The sequence below is a fragment of the Dermacentor variabilis genome, chromosome 7 (genome assembly GCF_050947875.1).
Source record: "Dermacentor variabilis isolate Ectoservices chromosome 7, ASM5094787v1, whole genome shotgun sequence".
In the NCBI taxonomy this organism is placed as follows: domain Eukaryota; kingdom Metazoa; phylum Arthropoda; class Arachnida; order Ixodida; family Ixodidae; genus Dermacentor; species Dermacentor variabilis.
The window spans coordinates 62,380,202-62,403,126 of record NC_134574.1 but is presented as its reverse complement, the minus strand read 5'-3'; the positions used below and the strand labels follow the sequence as shown (position 1 = coordinate 62,403,126).

The 22,925-nt window shown below is 48.9% G+C and overlaps 1 long non-coding RNA gene across 1 annotated transcript in view; it reads left to right on the top strand.

The window, feature by feature from the left end:
- Positions 1-22,925, top strand: part of LOC142589084 (uncharacterized) — a 92,565-nt gene that overhangs the window by 27,631 nt on the left and 42,009 nt on the right. The window contains exon 2 of the long non-coding RNA XR_012829818.1: positions 7,670-7,846. This is a non-coding gene — a long non-coding RNA (uncharacterized LOC142589084). The remainder of the gene's footprint in view (positions 1-7,669; positions 7,847-22,925) is intronic.

Genomic DNA, 22,925 nt, shown 5'->3' with positions numbered 1-22,925 from the left:
GAACTTCTATACGTCTCTACATGTTGCCTCCAAAATAACGCGGCCGCAGTGGCCGGGATTAAGTCCCCGGCCTCGAGCTGAGCAGTGCAACATCATAGCCACTGAGATGGCGCGGTGGGTAAGCAGCATGAAAAGTTCCCCACCCCTCCCCTGAGGTATTCAGAGGAAGGCGGGGGACAAATACAGCAAGTACTCGCTGTATTTGCTCTCGAGTGAGATCAGTTCATATTTGCCGATGCGCGTGTTCCAGAGCGCTTGTTAATTTCTAGGAGAATGATTTGTGAAATTTCTTACGCGAACAAAGGATTAGGACTGTAAACAATTTACAAAGTATATTTAGAAAAGGTAACTGCAGCACTGGCCAGTTCAGCCGACAGCTCGAGAGCCAGCGAGCGTTCGTCGTCTTCGTCGGGGCGTCTACGTGCATGGGCCACAAGAAACACGCAATATGTATGTATAATTATCCCTGGCGGCAGAAGCACCATCCTGGGGCGTCAAAATATCGGTGAGAACCGGAGAGTAATATAGCTTGAGACGTGTAACATGCCCAACGTCAGCGGAATTTGGGGCAGATGAGGCCCTAATAGTGACTGGGGTGATTCGTAGGTAACTGGAGCCACGGCCCACTGCATGCGATATGGACCTGTGTACCGAGACGGGAGTTTTTCTGACAGGCCAACATGACGTGTCGAGAACCACAGGAGTACCAGAGATCCAGGCGCAACGTGGACGTCCCTGTGTTGGCGATCGTACAAGCGCCGTTGCTTGTCTTCAGAGGTCAGGAGGCGAGCGCGGGCAGTTTTGCGTACTTGGGCTGCCCTAGTAATTGTGTCAAGTGCATACTCGCAGGACTCTGCTGCTGCGGATGGAAGGGATGCGTCCAGTGGCAATGTGGATTCTCGGCCGAACATCAGAAATAACGGGAAATAACTGGCAGTGTGGTGACGCGAAGAACTATATGCAAAAGTTACGTAGGGTTGGACAAGATCCCAATGAGTGTGGTCGGACAAGGCACACTTTGCAACCATGCCTGTTAGGGTGCTATTCAGGCGCTCAGTCAGACGAATAGTCTGTGGATGGTAAGACGTAGTCAGCTTGAGCTTGGTGGAGCAGGACTGCTGGATGTTGGTTATGACACGAGAAAAAAATGTCCGACCACCGTCTGTGAGCAGTTGGTGTGGAGCACCATGCTGTAGAATCACGTCGCGTGAAAGAAAATTGGCGACATCTGTGGCGCGGCTTGCTGGAAGCGCTCTGGTGATGCCGTAGCGCGTGGCGTAATCTCTCGCCACAGCGACCCCCTTGTTGCCAGACATGGATAGCAGGTAAGGGCCAAGTAAGTCCAAGCTAACGCAAAAGAACGGCTCCGATGAAATGAGGAGCGGTTGAAGGCAGCCGACAGGGAGCGTCGAGGGTGTTTTCCGGCGCTGGCATTTTTAGTACGCCGCAACGTACTTTCGTATGGAGTGGGCAAGGCCTCGCCAAAAGAAGCGTCGGCAGATCCGGTCGTAGGTGCGCGAGACGCTAAAGTCACCTGCAGTTGGTAAATCGTGAAGTTCTTGGAGAACAGCTGACCGGAGGTGCTTAGGAAAGACGAAGAGTAGAGCAGGATCGTCGGGGATTATATTTTGGCGCTATAATACACAATCCTGCAAGTGCAGGGAAGAGGTGAAGGCCTCGATCAGAAGGCGAAGATTCCAAGCCATCAATGATGGCTCTCAAAGTGGCATCAGGGCATTGCTCGTCGGCAACGTGCAGTAGTTAAGAAACGGAGAAAACGCAAGCGCCGGTATCGAGGTCAGGGTCGCCGGGTGGTTCGTCCACTGGATAGCGTGATAAACAGTCTGCGTCTTGAATGTTCTCTGCCCGACTTGTACACTACTGTATAGGAATATTCTCGCAGCCGCTGGGCCCAGCGACCAAGCCGGCCGATAGGATCCTTGAGGGACGAAAGCCAGCAGAGCGCGTGGTGGTCCGTGATTACAGAGAAGTGCATGCCATACAGGTACGGGCGGAATTCGGAAATTGCCCAGACGAGAAGTAGGGATTCACGGTGTGTAATCGAACATTTGCACTCCGCTGCTGTGAGAAGGCGGCTACCGTATGCGATAACGCGATCTTGAACCTGTTGGCGCTGGGCTAAGATGGTTCCGATACAGTGACCACTGGCATTGGCACGCACCACTGTAGGAGAGGACGGGTCAAAGTGGGCCAGTATAAGTAGGGTGGTTAGAACATTGATGAAGTTGCTAAACGTGGCACATTGAGCGAGGCCCCATATAAACGGCACGTCCTTCTTCCGAAGATCAGTAAGAGGTGTGGCAATCGATGCGAAGTCTTTAACGAAGCGCCGGAAGTAGGAGCAGAGTCTTTCAAAACTTCGGACGTCTTTGACAGACTAAGGTATAGGAAAAGACGCGACAGCAAGCATTTTCTTCGGGTCTCGTTGAATATAGAAAGCGTCGACGAGGTGGGCCAGTAGTGTAATCTGCAGATGACCGAAGTGACACTTTGAGGAATTTAGTTGGAGCGCAGCCTCGCGGAAACTTGAAGAACAGCTGATAAGCGCTCAAGGTGTGCCGGAAATGTAGGCGAAACCACGTGAACGTCGTCTAGGCAGCGGAAGCATGTTGACCATTTGAAGCCTTGAAGCAAAGAGTCCATCACACATTCGATCGCCGCTGGAGCGTTATATAGACCGAATGGGATAACTTTGAATTGATATAGACCATCAGGGGGAATTAAGGCGGTCTTCTCTTGGTCTTTTTCATCCACAGAAATCTGAAAATAACCACACCGGCGGTATATTGATGGAAAGTAGTTGGCACCATGGAGACAACCGATAGCGTCGTCAATGCGAGACAAGGGCCGGACGTCTTTATTGGTAATGTGGTTTAGATGACTATGATCTAAGCAGAAACGGCATGCGCCATCTTTCTTTTTAACACGCCCCACGGGCGACGCCCAAGGGCTCGGCGAACGTTGAATAATTCCTTTCGCAAGCATCTTGTTCTCTTCATCTTGAATAAACTTACGCTCTGAAGCAGAAACACGATATGGCCGGCGATGAATACGACTGCCATCTCCAGTATTTATGTGATGCTTAAAAATTGAAGTCTGGCCCAATTGGTCATTGCTGTGGTCGAATATGTCGTAGTAGGAAACCAAAAGGCGACACAGAGCTGCTGCTTGTTCAGGCAATAGGTCAGCGGAAATCATAGGACGAAATGTTGTGTCAGGGCAAATAGAATCTTGTGGACACGGTGAAGAATCTGAGCAGACGTCTACGGAAAACGTCGTGACGTGGTCATCTCCGATAGCACGGAGCGTTGCAACGAATATGCCTTTGGGTAGAACTTCCCTTTGTCAGGGCAAAATTAACGACAGGGAGGCATGTCTTGTGACTGGCGATGGTGATGACCGAAGGGGCACAGTGATATTGCGCATTTAAAGGACATGAGGAACAAGTGCGGCGACGTAATCACCACCGGGCGCAGGAAAACATTATAGCAAATCGACGAAAGTCAAGGCTTTAGGTGTCAGGCGGACGAAGGCGGTCGTACTAAAGTTGTTCGGCAGTTCGGCACGAATATGCGTGAGTAGAGGAAGTTCGAGGCAAAAGGTACCGGCAAAACCGTTAATCAAAGCTGAATGCTCTGTAAGAAAGTCGTGCCCGAAGATTAGGTCATGGGGACAATTGGTCAGCACTGTAAAAACACAGGAATGTGACGGTCGGCGATACTTATACGGGAAGTACACGTCCGGCGACGTCAACAGTGCTGCCATCGGCCACGCGTACGGCTCGAGTAGTTGGAGATGTAAGAACATTCCTCAGTCGACGACGGAGGTTACAATTCATTATGAACACCTGGATAGTATGGGCAATATGCCAGGACAATATGGCAGAAATGCGGGGACTGGTAACGATAACGTACGTTGTTGTCGGTGTCGGAGGAGTCGAAGGAGACAAGGTGCAACCGGGAGCCATAGGGGAAAGCAGGACGGTGCGGCCGTTGCGGAGCTCCATGGGGAGGACGGGGAACGGCATCCTCCACCAAAATGTTCGAGAACAAAGGATTAAGACTGGAGACTATTTACAAAGTATATTTACAAAAGGTAACTGTAGCACTTGCCAGTTCAGCCGACAACTCGAGAGCCAGAGAGCATTCGTCGTCTTCGTCAGGGCGCCCATGTGCATCGGCCACAAGAAGCACGCAATATGCATGTATCAATACATATCGCAGATGCCGCTACGTTGTCTAAACGTTTTCTTCCAATAGCAGTTATATGGAGACCAGACGCATTTCTGCCGTCGGCAACGCCCCCTCCCTCCCTCCGAGGTTCCATATAAAGTCCAAGGGCGCTAATTTCATCGACGCGCGCCGTATGCTGTATGTGCTAGTGAAAGCTAGCAAGGGTGAGCCCGCGATCGCGGCTCACTATCACGTCCGCAATGAAGGACAGCGTGGATGAAGCGTATTGTCTTCCGTCACACACAAGGCTTCGCGTGGAGGAAATTGAGGGGCGGTGCTTTCTAATTCTAGCGACTCGGGTGGCCCTGAGCGCCCGGCTGGTCCGTTGTATCTTGAAAGTCATTTACGGCGGGTACATAGTCCACGCTCCACTGTGTTTTCGAGGCTTAGTTCACGTTGTTCCGAGTGGCAGCAGCAATGTGAATTCGCTCGCTGATGTTGCATCATTTCCTCACTGCAGCGCTCTAACAGGAGTTTCCACGGTCATCGAGTGAGATGTGTTCACGTTTACTTGTCTGCGCACGACATCGTTCTTGTTAATTTAGTTAGTGTGCCTAGATTTACAAGTTTCTACGGCCGATAAGACTATTACCCTCCCTTTGTACAGCTGTCAGTTAATTTGCTATTGCAGTTGATGCTTCGCCTTTCGGGCGAAACTGCGACTTTTTTATCCCTATCAATGATTCGCATTGCGGTTGAAACTGTCTTTTTTTCAATATTCTTGTGGGAACGTCAACCGAATGATAATATAGCGCCTATAGGAATGCAAAAAAGAACACACCAGCTGCAGCATCGTGTGCTACGTTGTTCACGTCGGGAGTCCGAATGCCCTGCCTGCATTATCTGCATGCTATTGCTCATAACAACATTTCTAAGAAATAGCTGTAGGAAGCAGTACACATGCACGAATAAGGATATCCCTTTGTTATGCGTTTTTTTGTTTTTATGAGAAACCATTATACGACCCATAAAGTGGGAGATCCGCCCAGCGTCCGGCGTTAATATCTGAGGGTACCAGAGCATACTTGACAAAGTAATGTTGTCACGTTACCTGCGCTAGACCTATTGTTAGTGGTACTACCAAATCTCATGGTGAAATGCCACGGCATCGGACGGATGTCCTGCCCCACGGCCCAAAAATCGAGTTTGCCCAATTTAAAAAAGTGAGTTTACCTATGTTAAAAACGAACGTTGCCCACTCCCACAACTGACTTGAACCATCGTCATAGTTTAGGTGGTCCAACCTCGAAATTCACTTTGCCCACATCAAGCACATAAGCCTATGGAGCATTATGTGACATAATCCCGTGATTAACCGACAATCTTAAGCTGCAAGGTAACATGACCAAGTGATGACGTCAGGTGACAACGTTCCTTGCCATGGACGCCGAAATACGATGGACGTCGATATAATTGTCACGTCCAGAATGCATTCACGTTCAATGGCTGTCTTAAGTGCCCTGCCACTTTTTTTGTAGAGGTGCAGCCGCGCATGCACCATGGAACTTAGATGGAATAACTAAAATACAAAGGCGATTTATCAGCGCATGCGATCTAATGTAGGGTGACAAAGATAACAAAGGCATGACGTGTGCATGCCTGAACTCAAAAGCTTACTGACGGCGCTCGCCTAGAAGAGCGCTTGGGGAGCTTAAGCGTAATTTTTCCAATTTCGCAGCTTTTCGCCATTGTAAGAACGCTGACATGCCGTGCTGTCGACGCTCGGAATATAATAGTACAAATTCGAGACAGAGTAGCTTCATTATGAACAGAAACCAACTGACGCAGCTTCCTGTATGAATACATAATCTTCGCAGGAAATGTCTGCAGAGTTGTGATTTTCATTTGCTCCACAAAGAAAACTACTTGAAATTAAAAAAAAAAGAATCTTTGCGGCAATCTACGTATAAATCAACAGTAGGATGCCCATCAGACGAAAGCTAAGAGCAATTACTACCTTTGCACCACCTTAGTCAAGCCATTAGAAACTTACCGACTGCAAGCCTGGGATTACAAAAGCCGCCACTAGAAACGGCACAACACTATTAGAATATTTGTCCCTACTCAGAATGCGCAGATTTTCAACAGCTTAAGTTTGCTCTACAATCAAACTCCCGAGAATGCCAAATTCAGAGCACAACTACTGCCGCTTCCGCTAATAAAAGGAAAAACACTACCTTCGCCACAAACTACAGTAGCTAGCGCCTCAGTTCTGTTCTGCTATGTGCTTTCACTATCACTTTTGGCCGATTTCTGTCCCTCCCGTGTGCTAGCTTGCCCTTTATCCGCTCGATTATGCAAAGGGGGACTTCCTTGTCGGTGTCAGCCAGTGCGTTCCACGCCATCTAAGCGTCTTTTGCTGTTTCAGTCAATGGCGTCATTTGTTGGCTGCGTGAAAGCTCAGGGATGCGGATAAAGCTGGAAGAGCGCACCATGTGCCTGCTCAAGTGTCTGGACCTTTTGATGGTCTTCAGCCTGCATAAGCCTATTTAGCTGCGCGAGGATGCACACGCGTTATGCATAGATTTCCTCCTGTTGACCTGGCCTGTGACGTTACTGTGGTTCTGTTTGTGTTAAGATGAACTTAAAAGATCAATTGAAACAACCGGAAGGGTGGCTACACAGCTGCGCGTGGGAGAGGAAATCGTGCGGGGAGCGCGTTGCAGGTGTGCGCGCTCGCCTCGCAGGTGGAGAGAAATCTCCCCAAGAGAGCTTTGCTTCAGTTCGGGTTGAGTCTGCCGATGTTCGATGACACAATTTTTGCACGACCTGTCGGTGACAGGCCCTACGAAAGGACTCAGGTAGGTCTGCTTCAATCCGCTGCTTTCGCGCAATACCTGGTAGGGGAGTAGAATGTCCTATATCCCTGTGCTACATGTAGGCTCCTATTTCTGTAAGGTAATACAGTACGGGCGTATTGGGTTTCACACACGTGCTCAGACGCGCGCTTAGAACAGTGGGCATTATTCTGCAAAATACAACCAGTTCAGCATCCTCATACATCTGGTATGAAGGCAAGTGCACACATTCATACGTCCATCTGTTAATTGCTACAAGCATTAATCTATGGCCTGTGCTGCCTGGGAATTTTTACGAAAGTAAGAAAATCTCGTGAATCATATAGCTAAGGCATGTTGTCTATGATTTCGCTATTACGTCTAGTCAAGGGTAGTTGAATGACTGTTAGGAGTCGCAGGTCAATGACATTACCTAACTTAGGAAGACTTTTCGGCTGCCGATTGGTTATGAATGTGTACTGTACAATGTATATGTATTTCTATTATTGTATCATTTCCTGTCTAGCGCTGTAACATATGCAAAACATTTTCTGCTCTGATGCACGCAGAACATACTCGGAGTGCATCAGAATGAAGGCGGTATCAAATTATGTCAAGCTCTCGCTTAATTGTTTTCAGGAAGACCAGCAACAAATCCATGCACCAAACCTGTTCTCCGTGGCAATTGCGCAGGAAGGCTTAAGAGATGGTATTTTAACACTACAAGTAATTACTGCCAAATGTTTACTTATTCAGGATGTGGAACAAATGGAAATAACTTCTTCACTTGCCATTCTTGCATGCAAAACTGCAGATGTAAGTATCTAAGAATAACAAAAGAAATACTCATTGGCTTGAGACATGATAGTAAAATCTTCACGAGGCCGTTGGTGAATCCTACGTTCCAAATACAGCAGTGTAATTAAGCGATGGATGCACGGCAGGTAAACGTCCAGTCAATATAGCGATATATACGTTACCTGAAATGAAATGTAATCATACCATAAAAGCGCGATCTCGTATAGACTTTCCACCTAAATCACTTTGCGTGCCAACAAAGTATTCTTAATGCCGTCAAATGCAAAACCAATAATCCAGACATCATGTATTTTGGGTATTTTAGGTCACACAGATCATCTGAAGAACTGGTTTAATGTTTCGGCCATCGTGTATTTCACCTGCACTATGGAGCGCTGAGTATCACGCGGACGCATACCCTCTGAGCACTCAGTGCTACACAACACAATTGTTACGGCAACCACGCCAATGTCGCCTGTAGTAGGTTAGATATTACCTTTACGAGTAATCAACGCCACCCGCAAGCGGTTTGAGATGACGTAGAGCCCCACACACGCGCGCGGCGCCGAACTATGTGTTTAAACTGCATTTGACGAAATGAAAAAAAAGGAACGGAACGCTTGACGTCCCTCTCAAGCACATGCCTCCAATCGGTCTCGCGCACGTGGCAGGGCGCAGCGAATGCGGCAACGCATAATGCCACCTGAATACAAACCACAATGCATCAGCACAGAAATTGATGATCGGCATGAAGACTTGCAAGCACGACATGCTGCTGTATAATAGACGCAAAGTCTGCTGAATGATGAATGGGTGACACAGTGTCACACAGGAGTCGGAAACCGTTAGTTTGTCATAAGATAAACGTGAAAGAAACTGGTTCACTCTCATGTAGATAAATACATTGCTGCTTTGCGACTCTACAGAAGGACCGAACGTCTCAAAGTACAAGCTTGTGCAAGAGGACGTTTGAAAGATTGTTCTTCCATTCAGCTATGCATGTGTGTTGCCTAAAAAGTAAATAATCGAACTTCTGCGCTGAAAATCTCCGATTCCCTACACATCAATAAACGTGCAATATATTAGACATTGTTGTGCTGCTGAGACCCAGTAAAGAATAAATATTTCATGTCGTCAACTTCTTTTTCAGATTTTTCCAGCAGTTCATTTGTAAACGTTAATGTCAACGCAATAAGATGCCGTTATTTATCTCAATGATTCCTGCTGATTGCTGCTGAGCGTAGTTAACCTTGTACTGTTTCCCGTGACGAAGAAAAGGGCATTATTAAATGGCATGTGTCGTTCTGCTTTTGGAAAAAAATACGTTCTATAGCATTTTTAAAGGGATCGTGCAGCTAGCATCACCAAAGAGCATTACGAAAGTACAGATGTCACAATTTGGTCATTATCATTTGCATATGCCTCCTTTCCGAAATAGCACAATTACACCCGATAGCGATGAAATAAGGAATTAAACGCGTTTTGCTGGAAGAGGAAGTCTTATAAAACCTTCAGTGTAGTCTTCAGACTGCAGCATCCGTAATAGTCCGATAAATGACGCCCGCCAGCAATTAATTTTATTATTTCAATTTATTGTCGGCCCTAATCTCCTACGAATAAGTTAATTGAAAGAGAATGGTACCAAAGACAACAGGTACAATAAATATATGCCCATAACAAGCAAGCAGAAAAACAACATGTAATGTTGCCTCAACCCAAAGTTAGTGCCACGATATGTTGTTCTACAAATATATATGCAGTTAAGAGGATACGTCACCTCCGGCCCAACCCCAATGCGGTTTATTCAAGTACACTTGTAGCGCAAAAATATTCTCTGAGTTATCTCTTGACCCATTTTAAAAATATCGTTACGTAGAAAGACGCCGACGAAAAGCTATGTACAAGTATATGTACAAGGCAATACGCCGCACTTGGCCAAGAGACAACAGCCCGCACTAGCATCTGATTGTCGTCGTCGTCTCCACCCTGCTTGCTTTTTTGTCATCGCAAATACTGTTCCGTAGCACTAGCCCCGGCGGCAAAAGCGCCGTCCCGGAGCGACTAAACGCCAGACTCGGAAGCAGTGTAGTAGGCCTTGAGTCTACTGACGTGCACATCACTACATATTAGAGTAGAGGACGAGGTTGAACGCACAGGAGCAATGCGGCAAAAGCGCCGTCCCGGAGCGGCTAAGCGTCAGACTCGGAAGCAGTGTAGTAGGCCTTGAGCCTACTTACGTGCACAACATCACTACATGCGAGAGTAGAGGACGAGGTTGAACACACAGGAGCAATGCGGCAAAAGCGCCGTCCCGGAGCTACTAAACGCCAGACTCGGAAGCAGTGTAGTAGGCCTTGAGCCTACTGACGTGCACATCACTACATACCAAGTAGAGGACGAGGTTGAACGCACAGGAGCAATGCGGTAAAAGCGCCGTCTCGGAGCGACTAAACGCCAGACTCCGAAGCAGTGTAGTAGGCCTTGAGCCTACTGACGTGCACAACATCACTACATGCCAGAGTAGAGGACGAGGTTGAACGCACAGGAGCAATGCGGCAAAAGCGCCGTCCCGGAGCGACTAAACGCCAGACTCGGAAGCAGTGTGGTAGGCCTTGAGCCTACTGACGTGCGCAACATCACTACATGCCAGGGTAGAGAACGAGGTTGAACGCACAGGAGCAATTTCGTACGTCACAGCCGTCACCTGACGCAGCACGCGGTAGGGCCCTGTATATCGGGAAAGGAGCTTCTGTGAAAGTCCGACGTCACGTGAGGGCGACCACAGGAGCACGAGCGCACCAGCCGAAAACTGCACGTCACTGCGGGCGTTGTACTGACGCTGCTGAGTGGTTTGCGAGGCCGTCAGTCCAGTACGGCCAAGCTGGCGTGCATGGTCCGCGATTGCGATGGCGTCGCGTGCATACTCGCTTGTTGAGATCGCAGCAGGAGGAAGTGCCGTGTCTAGGGGCAAGGTCGGTTCGCGACCGTACATTGATGATATGGAGAAAATCCGGCGGGGTCGTGCCGGGAAGAATTGTAGGCAAACGTGATGTCGTGGTGGTCCATAGAAACGTGCTTGGACAGGATGTCGGTCAGAGTAAGGCTCAATTGCTCTGTCAGGCCATTGGTTTGAGGAAGGTATGAGGTAGTCAGCTTGTTTTGAATAGAGCAGGAACGCCCAGTGTCGGCGATAATTTTCGAGAGGAAGTTACGACCGCGGTCAGTAAGCTGCTGTTGCGGGGCGCCATGAAGTAAGATAATGTCACGCAAGAGAAAGTCCGCGACGTCAGTGGCACAACTGGTAGGGAGAACCCGCGTGATAGCATATAGGGTGGCGTGAACAGTTGCGACGGCTACTCATTTGTTCCCAGATGATGACGTGGGAAAGGGACCGAGGAGATCTAATCCAACACGAAAGAACGCTTCCACAGGGACGGTGATCGGCTGGAGATGACTGGCAGGGAGCACCTGAGGTGTTTTCCGACGCTGACAGGGATCACAGGCAGCAACGTAGCGTCGGACGCAGCGAGCGAGACCAGGCCAATAGAAGCGGCGGCGGACGCAGTCGTACGTTCGGGTTACCCCAAGATGTCCTGCCATGGGTGCGTCATGCATCTCAAAGAGCACAGTCTGTCGTTGATGTTTTGGCACGACAAGAAGATCAGAGCCGTCAGGGAGGAAGTTGCTTCGGTACAGAATGCCGCCCTGGAGGACGTCGGCGAACGGATGCGTCGATAGTTGTAGAGCGCAGACGCTCAATGAGTACTCGCAGTGATAGGTCTCGCTACTCCTCACTGCTCATAGGCGATTTTAGCGACACAGAGAAAATACCGTTGGCGGTACTACTGTCAGCGTCGTGAGGCTCGTCTACCGGGTAGCGAGACAGGTAGTCAGCGTCCTTGTGTAGTCGGCCAGATTTCTAGGTGACAAGTTCGAATATTCTTGGAGGCTTAAGGCCCAGCGACCAAGTCTACCTGTACGATCTTTCAGTGAGCATAACCAGCAAAGCGCGTGATGGTCTGTGACAACGGAAAAGGGTCGGCCATATACGTATGGACGAAACTTCGCAACCGCCCAAACTAGGTCCAGAGACTCATACTCAGTGATGGTATAGTTGCGCTCCGCGGGCGAGAGGAGCCTGTTGGCGTAAGCGATAACACGGTCGTGGCCGCGCTGGCGTTGTGCCAGTACTGCGCCAATTCCGTGACCGCTGGCATTAGTACGGACTTCGGTAGGCGCAGAAACATATAAATGGGCGACAGTGGGAGGCGTTGTGAGAAGGTCGATTAGAAGCGATAATGCAGAGGCCTCGTTATCGCCCCAATGGGAAGGGGCATCTTTCTTCAAAAGCTCAGTTAGTGGTCGTGCTATGGCCGGGAAATTTTTCACGAAACGACGGAACTACGAGCAAAGCCCGATGAAGCTGCGATCATCCTTGACATACTTTGGAACAGGGAAGCGCGTAACAGCATGGATCTCGCCTGGATCCGGTTGCATTCAGTTCACGTCAGCGAGATGCCCAAGGACGGTAAGCTGGCAACGGCCGAATTGGCACTTCGATGTGTTGAGTTGCAGACCGGCTCGACGAAAAACGTCCAGGACTGCCGAGAGGCACTCGAGGTGCGTAGCGAACGTGGGGAGAATACTATAACGTCGTCCAAGAAGCACAGGCCCTTGGACCATTTGAAACCGTGAAAAAGGGAGTCCATCATACGTTCAAAAGTAGCAGGAGCGTTACACAGACCGAACGGCATCACTTTGAATTGATAAAGACCGTCGGGTGTTACAAAGACAGTCTTCTCGCGGTCGACATCGTCCACAGTAATCTGGCAGTAGCCGGAGCGAAGGTCAATAAAGGAGCAATAGCGAGCACCGTGGAGGCAGTCAAGGGCCTCATCAATCAGATCTAGGGGATACACGTCCTTTTTGGTAAGCCTGTTAAGATGCTGATAATCCACGGAAAAGCGCCATGATCCAGCCTTCGTTTTTACCAGTACAACAGGTGACGCCCATGGACTACATGACGGTTCGGTAATGTTCTTTGCAAGCATTCTGCGAACTTCGGCGTAAATAACTTGACGTTCAGCAGGTGATACTCGATACGGGCGGCGATGATTAGGAGGGCCATCGCCGGTAATAATGCAATGATTGACAGCTGTAGTTTGGGCCAAAGACGATCGTTAAAGTAAAAAATATCAAGGTAGGAAAACAGAACACGGTAGAGCTCGCAAGCGTGCTCGGATGGCATGTCGGGCGCATTAATTTTCTGTCAGTCCGCGATGGTAGAAGTTGCGGACTGCAAATGTAGAGGAGGATCGCCTGAATTGTTTGTCTCCTGCAATAGATGCTTATGAGTGATGCAGGAATGAGCCAAGCTGGGCCAGAGACATTCCGCGTGGCAGCACTTGGGTCGTCAAGCCAAAATTGACCACTAGCAGGCAGACGCAATTCGCCGTGATAGATAACACTGTATGAGATAATGCGATCCTGTGTGTAAGGAGGACGTCTAGCGTAGGAGCCACGAGCTAGTGACCATCGGGCACTGATGGGGATGTCACTAAGTCAACGTAAGTCAGTGCCGAAGGTGGCAAGCGAACCAAGTCGACGGAACTGAGGCGACTCGGGTGTGGTTCAGCGGGATCCAGAACAGGCAGGTCAGGGCGAAGAGTACTATCGGAAGAATCGATGAGAGCAGAATGTGCGGAGAGGAAGTCTAAGCCGAGGATGATGTCGTAGGGACTCTGGGCGATGACTGTGAATAGCACGATAGTGGAGCTATCGGCGGCGCACATACCAATTACGAGGCCTGTTCTAGCATCGGCGACACGGACAACACGCGTCGTGGCGGGCGTGATTAGTTTGCTCAGGCGGTTACGAAAGTCCGCGCTGATAACCGACAAATGCGCCCCAATGCCTATGAGAGCAGATGCAGAAAGACCGTCGACTTGCACGTCAAGAAGGTTCAAATGAGTGGGCAACGTCAGCAGAGGATTTGGCGGCGTAGGGAGCAATGCAGCGTCACCTCGAGGCATGCATCGTCTGGTTTTCCGGCTGGGAGTGGCGTCCGAAGGGAGTCGGCGAATAGGAGCGACGGGGCTGGGGAGAGCGAGATTGTCGTACGAGCATACAACGAGATTGTCGGACGAGTATAGGGGCGGTTCGGCACAGGAGAATCTGTGGCGGCATTATCGGAGCGGATAGCATAGGGACGAGAAAGTCCACCTGGGGGGCGAGAGTTGGCAGTAGAAGTAGGCCGGTTCGGGGAACTCCAGCGACTGCGACAGTGCCGGGAAATGTGGCCGATTCGATGGCAATGAAAACAAATGAGCTTGTCGTCTACAGTAAGACATTCAGATGGGTTGCGGAAATGTGGTAGCTAAAAAGATGCGGGACGGGGCGGAATCGAGAAGCCGGGTGGGTATCAGTAGGATGGGCCGAGCAGATGGTCTGAAGTCCCATGTTTGCGAACTCTTGGCGGACAACTGCTTGGATCAGGAAAACCGTGACTGCTGGTGGATCGGAGGGACTGCAGTCGAAAGCAGCCGGATAGGTGGCCTCGATCTCACGCCGGATGATTCTGGTAACATCGCAAGTGTTGTTGGGACGAGCAGCATCGGCACAGGAAGATGTCGCTGGGGTGTTGGGCAGACGGGCAAACTGCTGGTCGATACGTCGGCTTTTAGCGATTTCCAGGCGGTGATACTCTTCTATAACTGCATCCACCGTCGCCACGTTGTTAAAAACGAGCAAGTTGAAGGTGTCATCGGCAATGCCTTCGACGATGTGGGAGAACTTGTCGGACTCAGTCATGTGTGCGTCAACTTTGCGGCACAGAGCCAAGGCGCCCTGAATGTGCGTGACGTAAGGCTCTGTTCGCGTCTGCGCACGGCCGGAAAGCGCCTTTTGCGCGGCAAGTTGGTGACCGTAGGGGTTGCCGAACAAGTCCCGGAGATTTTACTTAGGCAAATCCCAACTGGTGAGCTCATCTTCGTTCGTCCGAAACCAAACTAGAGGTGTGCCACCGAGGTGAAAGGCTACGTTGGCGAGCATGATAGTATGTTCCCACCTGTTATTGCGGCTCACGTGTTCGTACAGGCTGATCCAGTCTTCCCCATCTTTGCCCGAGAATACGCCAGGATCACGGGGAGCGGGGAGAGTGATGTAGGTGGTCGAAGGGGCAGCAGGTGTCGGAGCCGACGTAGTCGAGTTGTCGTCGCCGGGAGCCATGAAGGAAGGCTCGACGTACCGTCCTCTGCGAAGCGCCGTGGTGAGGTACAGGGAACGTCCACCTCCATCAGATATGTTACGTAAAGACGCCGACGAAAAGCTATACACAAGTATATTTACAAGGCAATACGCGGCACTTGGCCAAGAGGCCAAGATGGTCGTCCTCGTCTCCACCCTGCTCGCCTCTGTCATCGCAAATACTGTTCCGTACCAATATGTTAAATTTGAGTGAAATATAAGTTATTGGAACTGCAGGACGGTAAATGTTGATTTAAGGTCAGAGATGTTTACAAAGCTTTCCGAAATTTGGCAAGGTCGAAAAGTATAGAAATTGCTAACTCTGCACGGAAAAGAGATATCACAGTTGTCTAAACTGCATTAGTTAAAGCATCTATAGAAGGCTAAATTTGTGCGTTGCCTTATAGCGTACAATAATTGTTACAATACCTGAAAGGTATTGCAAATTGCCTATTCACAAACTTATATTGATATATCTCACAGGGGCGTATAATATTACCAATTTTCAGTTTTAGATGCCTCAATAGATTCAGTCGAAAGAAATTTTACAACGGTTTTTATGTCAGGGCTACAGATTTTTAAACTGATAGTTTAATTTTTAATGAACAACCTTGTTTGAGAAGATTACTGCCTATAAACAAAATTCGCTTGGTTCAGTAACCAGATTTCAGCTTCCCCTTTCAATCGAAATAAGCGTCAACGAATCCGGTACATTTCTCATTTTCCATATATTCAGCTAAGAGCCACGGAGCTTAAGATTCCACGCTGAGTTCCTCGTGTGCTTCAGTGCATAAAAGGACGTTTTGTTAACAAGTTCACTCGAACGCCAATGCATTTCCCCGCAAAGTTCGGGAATTTATATCTCTAAAGTGGCGTCACCTTGAAAATCTGTTCAAGTGAATCCGCCTTGGGAACTCAATTGCAAGAAAGGCCATATTGTAATTAGTTAAAGCTTAATCAGTGAATTTTTATTTATTAGTCGATATTGCACCTCATTTTCTTGAGCAAGTATTGTCCTCTGCTTCGAGTACACCAGCTTATGGACTAAAATTGTGATATCGGCGACAGGAAACTTTGAAAAATTTTTCAAAGTGTTCGCTGAAACACTCTGTATACTTACTGCTTTTTCCTCTGCTACGCGTGCCCTAGACAGAAGTAAGACGTTTCGGTGAATGACTGAACTCACGTTAGCATATATTATAGTGTTTAAAAACGCTTACTTTACCTCAATTTTACTCAAACTATTACGACATTGCAGCAGAAAGTAGCGGAAGTTTAGCGACTTCTGGGTCTCACTTTGCCGACATGCTTCAAAATATTATGGCAAAGATGCCACTGTGACCCCGTTGCGATGGAAGTTTTAGGGGTGGTTAAAGTGGAACAAAGGGCGTCCTCCTCCGTAGGTATATGAGAAGGAGGTGTTCCCAGAAAAAAACAGCAATGATTTCGCAAATGTTGCCAGCACAAGGCGACAAATCTTCTTCCGGGGCTGTGTGGCTCAGGAAAATACAGGAAAGAAGTTATCGTGTCGCATTGCACTGCTTGGGAGTGGGGGACGGGAGGGGTTGAGGGGATGTAGGCGCAGCTGGGCGAAGGCCTCCTGCCAAAGCTTGGCCGTTTCGTTGCATGGCATGGTCATTTGAGTGTGGCTTGGCGTGCATTGTAAAATTTGGTTGGTCTGGTCTCGCGTTCGTTGAGAAGCGGCTGTTTTCGGCCGCATGGAAACAGTGGAGACGGCGTCGCGTTCTCGTTCGCGATAAACGCGGAATCTAGTGCCACTTCACAGCGTCTCTGGCGCTGTACCAGAAATGCTATCATTCGTATATTTTGACGTGCTCCATGTAGAAACGCGCGAAAGCTGCCAAAGGTGATGTATCACGGGAAGTGTTATGAAACATCGTTCCAGCGCACAATTGAACAAGGACGAGAAGAGAAAGACAACACGAACGCCGGTTTACTTCAACTGAATTTTATTCATGGAAAACAGGGCTTTATGTACACAGGGGGAGGGAGTGGGGGGCTGCTAGTGTGCAGGGCCACTCAAAAATATTTCCTTGGTCTAGGCAACGGTCATCAGATGTGTCAAACTAAAATAAGAATAAAGAAGAAGCTTTTCGCTCTCTTTTTTACATCACTCAGTGCAATCTTGCTCATCTCCCGCCCTACCTAGCTGATTCGACACACCCGTTTGCCCTGAGATAATCAAGTTTTTTCCCGAGTACAACAGAAGGAGCACTGACACATTAATCGTTTTCATTGGAGATACAAAACGTTTCAAAAATTTCCCGGTTTTTCTGATTGCTATATTTGTGCAACACACATCTTCGTTCGAAAACGCCTTGCATGCTGGCTTGTGCGAGCAACGGCGAATGTGCCGATGGCGAATGCAACGGCGACTGACCACATTGGCCGTTGCTCGCAAAATGTTTTTAAGCAACGTTTTTAAAGATACTGATGACGATTCCGGTCGTGCGTTTGTCACCGCCGACACCGAGATTCATCCCTACTCTGCCACACTTGTACCCCTTTCCTACGCTACGTTTTCCGACTGCACAGTTCTTTGCTCGCCCTCATACCTTCTTGCTACCTTTTGCACTTCATGCCCCTTCCACAAGGTTCCAGCGCACTTTTTTATCGAACCTTTTTTCCTTACCCTGCTAGCCTGGTCCACGATGAGTGTCTTGGTTATGCTGACCAAATCGAGCCAAGCTTCCTTTACGATGTGCCTGAAGACCCGACTTCTCCTCCAGTTGACGCTCTGGCCCTTCAAGTTTTTCCTCCCACGCTGTTGTGTGACCCAACATTTTCCCGTTGTATTGAGCCCAACCTAACTCAGGCCAGCATGCTCAGATAGTCGATCTCCTTGACCGCTTTTGCATGTCATTCGACCTACAACAATCTCGCTTAGACCGTACTTCCACTGTTGTACATCGCATCGACACCGGCAACCGTGCGCCTTTACGCCACAGGCCGTATCGTGTATCCGGCACGGAGTGTAGCGTATCGCTGAGCAAGTTGGAGACATGCTCCAATGCGATGTCATACAACCTTTGTACAGTTCCTGGGCTTCTCCTGTAGTGCTAGTCACGAAGAAAGATGGCGCAATTCACTTTTGCATGCACTACCGGCGACTCAATAAGGTCAACCGCAAGAACGTCTATCCACTACCCCGTATGACGACGCGCTAGACTGCTTTACGATCCGGGTACTGGCAAGTGCCAGTGGCTGAGTCAGACCGTCCAAAAACGGCCTACACCCACCTGACGGTTTATTTCAATTCACCGTGATGCCATTTGACCTGGGTAACGCGCCTGCCACATTTGAAAGAATGCTGGACAACATCTTGCGCGGCCTCAAATGGCAGATATGCCTGTGTTATCTGGACGGCGTCGTTACCTTTTCACCGGGCTTTTCTTCCCACTTCCAGTTAATGCGTCCTCAAGAGCATTACCGAAGCTGGCCTCCAGCTGAACTTGAAGAAGTGTCGCTTCGCAGCCCGGCAACTCGTCTTCCTCGGCCATGTCGTGTCGAAAGAAGGTATACTCCCTGATCCGGCAAAACTACAAGCACAGTTTTCGCGACCAGCGACCTTGAAAGAACTGCGTAGCTTCATTGGGTTATAGTCATATATTCGCCGTTTCATCCGCGATTTTACCATGATAATATCACCTGTGACGAATCTTCTTCGTGCTGCCCACAACCAAATGACCTGGTCACCGGATGCGATGCCGCATTCACAAAGCTGCGTCGTCTCTTGACGTCACCACCAATGCTGCGCCATTTCGACCAAGCGCCGCAACTGAAATACACACGGATGCCCCTGGCGTTGGCCTTGATGCCGTTCTCGCTCAGAGAAAGGTTGGCGTCGATCAGTACGACGTCGCCTTCGCCAGTCGTGCACTCACTAAACCTGAATTGAACAATTCTGTCACAGAAAACGAATGCCTGGCTATAACTTCGGCCATAATCAAATTCGGTCCGTATCTCTATGGCGGCCCATTTGACATGATAACTGATCATCATTCGCTGTGCTGGCTGTCATCCTTAAAATAACCATCCGGTCGTCTTGCTCGATGGGCCCTTCGACTGCAGGAATACGACATTCTAGTGCTGTACCGTTCTAGCCGAAAACATTCGGATGCGGATACCTTATCTCGTTCGCCACTAACGGACAAGGTTAGCTTCCCAAAGGCCTCATTTTCCGAGTCTTCCCTTGCTGCGACGGACATTCTTTTGGAGCAGAAGAAAGACCCATTGATTGTGTCCATGCTGAGTCTCTTGTTCACCCCATCGACACGCAGTACCAATCGCGCATTACGTGGCCAACCACATCACTTCTCCATTCGCGACGGGCTCTTGTACCGTCCTAACTACCTGCCGGACGGCCGCAAATGGTTGCTTGTCATCCCTCGGTATCTGCGTTCGCATATTTGTGGAGCGTTCCACGACGATGCCCAGTGCGCGCATGCAGGTGTACTGAAGACTCGCGAGGACGCGCGTCTATGCCTTCGTTACTACTGGCGGGGGATGTATCGATTCATCCATCATTGTGTCCGCTCCTGTCTCGTTTTCCAGCGCCGCAAAGATCCCCCTCGTCGTTCAGCCGCCCCATCGGAGCCTTTCGCTTACTCAGCCCGAGCTTTTCATCAAGTAGGCGTCGACATTTATGGACCTCTGCCAACCACATCAGACGGCAATTGCTGGGTAATCGTGGCCATCGACCGTCATACGCGCTACGCGGAAACTTCCCCTTTGTCCAGCGCTTCGGCCCGTGACGTCGCCTGGTTTCTGCTGCACCACATCATCCTTCGCCACTCAGCTCCCAGGGAAATTACTCAGTGACAGAGGCCGCGTCTTCCTCTGCGACGTCATCGAGACTCTCCTCAAATATTGCCGTATCATTCATCACACCACTACTGCGTATCATCCGCAGAATATTGGCATGTCCGAGTGCTTTAATCACACTATTGGTTACATGCTGGTCATGTTTTTTGCATACGACCAAACCAAATGGCACCATGTTCTACCTTTGCTTACCTGCGCTCACAATACCACCACGCCGCACACGCAGAAGAGTGTCGCAAGGTTTCCTGTATTTTTCTTTTTCCTTTTTGATTTACAATATACGGAAGTACTATTTTCGCTTGCTTGTCATTACTATTTGTAGATTTCTTGCTTCTCAACATACCGAGCATGCGCGATGTCTTTCAGCATACCGGTATGAATGCGACTCTTTGTTATCAATATCGCGTCGTTATCAATATGCTCTGTACAGCTTTCGCGGTTCAGCGAATATCCGTATTTTAAAATATATTGAAATTTTTTATGCTTTTTGTTGGAATGCTCTGTACGGCTTGTGCGGATCAGGGAATATGTCTATTGCAATGTATTGAATTCTTGGTAATGATTTCTGCTGTTAATTTTTGTTTTGTTAATCTCTATATCGCACTGTCCGCTCCTGCCCAAGGCCTAAGACTAAGGCCAGCAGTATCCTGTAAATAAATAAATAGAAGACTAGCAACGTCAGAAGCACGATCGAGAAACTTCCCATTCTCCTGTATCCTATGATCCTGCCTCGCTAGTGTGGCATTGGGTTCCAGCCCCTACCCCTGGACAGTCACTGAAACTTGCGTCGATGTACCATAGCCCATACCGAGTGATCAACCAGACGTCTCCAGTCAACTATCTCGTGGAACCCCTCGCGCTACCTTTACATCATCGCCATCGAGGACGCAAAATTGTGCATGCCCTGCGTCTGAAGCTTTACTATGATCCGCTTGTGCTGTCCTACCCGTAGGTCGCCGGGACGGCTTCCTTTTCCACGTAGGCGATAACTGTACTGTAAAATGAGGAGTAGTGGGGCTGTGACTGTGAGAGAGACAATGACGACGAGAGAGAAAAACCTTGTTTCGGTGCTCTATCGGCTGTACTACCTCTCACTGCTCTATCGTTCTAGTCGCGAACGCTTACTGCCCAAAGGGCTTCGCGACAAAATAAATAAATAAATAAGTATGAGCGATCTCTCTATAAGGTTCGTCACGACAGAATATCACAAACTTCCCCATTATTAGCAATTTCATGGCTGGAAAGCCAAGTGAAGCTGACTTGGGGTATTACTTGACATTGACGATCTGCTGTCAGCTCATATTTCTACGTGAGAGTTGCTTGAAATTTCCCGCGTACATTGAGACTCTATTCACCACCACCAAACGGTATTTCGGCTGCGTGTTCTAACAGCAAGTTACTACTGCTCGTGTGGATATTTTTGCTGTGGAATATGCACCGTTTGGGAGAAGTTCTTTCGAAGTGTTCTCTTTTTTTTCTTACACCACACCGACCAACAACTTAAGCTTGAGAACCTCTTGGCGCTCTTCTACCGCTGCGACATATTTGTTGCGTGTGGCCTTCAGGCATACCAACGCAAAAGTGGCGAATTTTCGGGTAGTTGTGGAATCGAACACTTTATGTTTGCCATTCAGACCTCGGGGAGGTCGCTCCACGTCCCACAAGTTACAGGTGACTCTCGTCACTTAACCTGAAGTGACGTACCACTTAGACATAAAAGAACCATTTCCCATGCAGTCACATTGCCTCGGTGGTACCAATACCGTTTATCAGCGAAGAGGACTGCTTGTATGCCAGCCATAGAACTAATCTAATGATTTTGCTTGTGTGCTCTTTCCACGACCTTTGCGGGTACGCGATGTTCATCTAATGTGAAATATTATTCTCTGGGTTAAGCCGGTTTTCTCTGACTGTCTACGTTGAACTACGGTGACTCAAGGAGCAGGGGTGCTATTCGTTCTTTCTCTCTGCTCCGCGGACGAAGAGCGAATTGAGGTGATCAAGCAAAAGGACCGAGTGACCGAACAGCCGAACACCGTCACCTGTGCAAACGGTTGGAAAGTAGCTGAGGCTTGTCGCAACGTGCGCATAAGGCGATGGCGAAAACTTCATTTTTTATATTTTGAAGGAAAGCGGCAGAGGGATTAGAGGGGGGCAGGGTGCTACGCATGTAGTCCTACGCAACCCTCCCTGTCGGCCCCAGGTGGCCTCCTGGGTGTCGGGCCTGCACAATGCTACCTAAGACTATGAGAAGGCCCCTGTATGTCTTCCTCTTGAGACTAACTACGACAATCCAATAAAATATGAGGCTCGACGACCTGGGCAGGGCCACCGCGCTACCATGCGGAATAGAACGCGGTGAAGCGGGTGACTTTGCGGCTCTAACGCGACTTGCATTTGTGAGAAAAGTTGGATGTCAAAGGGGAAATTTTTGATTAAATTTCTTTCCAGCCGCATGTGCTTAAATTGTGCACATACCAGATAACAAATTCATACGGAGAACGTTATACGACATTATGAAGCGAGTGGGCATATTCTCCATGAACATACATTCGAACTTGGAAACGTGTGTGATTTCCTGTGCCTTACTTGCAAGCACTTGACCTTACTGCCTTCAGTCTCCATGAGGTGGTTGCGACATGCATGTGTATTTTGAGCAAGCGGTTCAAAGATAACTGTGAGCTTAATAATTTGTCATTAGGAACGCACCGTAATGCGTGGATGTTTTGTGCCCCTAATTACTCATCCAACTATACTGGAGATCCTACGTGTCGTGTGTAAATGTTTCCTTGAGATCCAGCACAAAGGGTCAAAGGACCAAAGGGTCAAAGGACCAAAGGGTGGACCAAAGTCGTGTCAAGGGATAACTTCATGCGAACAAAAGATTCTCTTGTAAGATAATTTAAATTGTGGAGATACTCTGCCATTCATTTTATTTTGTGCACGTTAGTGATTTCCATACTCCATCGCTCCTCTGTGTAGTCGCTCGCAACGCCTACTCTAAGAG